The sequence below is a fragment of the Penaeus monodon genome, chromosome 32 (assembly GCF_015228065.2).
Source record: "Penaeus monodon isolate SGIC_2016 chromosome 32, NSTDA_Pmon_1, whole genome shotgun sequence".
Lineage (NCBI taxonomy): Eukaryota > Metazoa > Arthropoda > Malacostraca > Decapoda > Penaeidae > Penaeus > Penaeus monodon.
In genome coordinates, this window is record NC_051417.1 from 15420730 (window position 1) to 15421003 (window position 274).

Here is a 274-nt window from a genome sequence, read left to right on the forward strand (position 1 = left end):
CACATGAATGTCTCTCTGTGTGTGTATACATATATGTGTGGGTGTGTTCCGAAACCTGGTCTTTCTGACTCAAACTCTGTTTTGTCCCTTTAAATTCGAATAAGGCTAGGGATGAACTTTCCACTGTACCGGAAGCTTAGTCAGATTAAAATTGCATAATGTTAAAATGTTTGAAATTACTGCCATGTTTCCCCCGCCCATATTTGGAGACTTCATCTGAAATGCAGCTCAGAGGCTACAGCGCTGGTGGAATGGGGGTTGTGGTAGACTAATT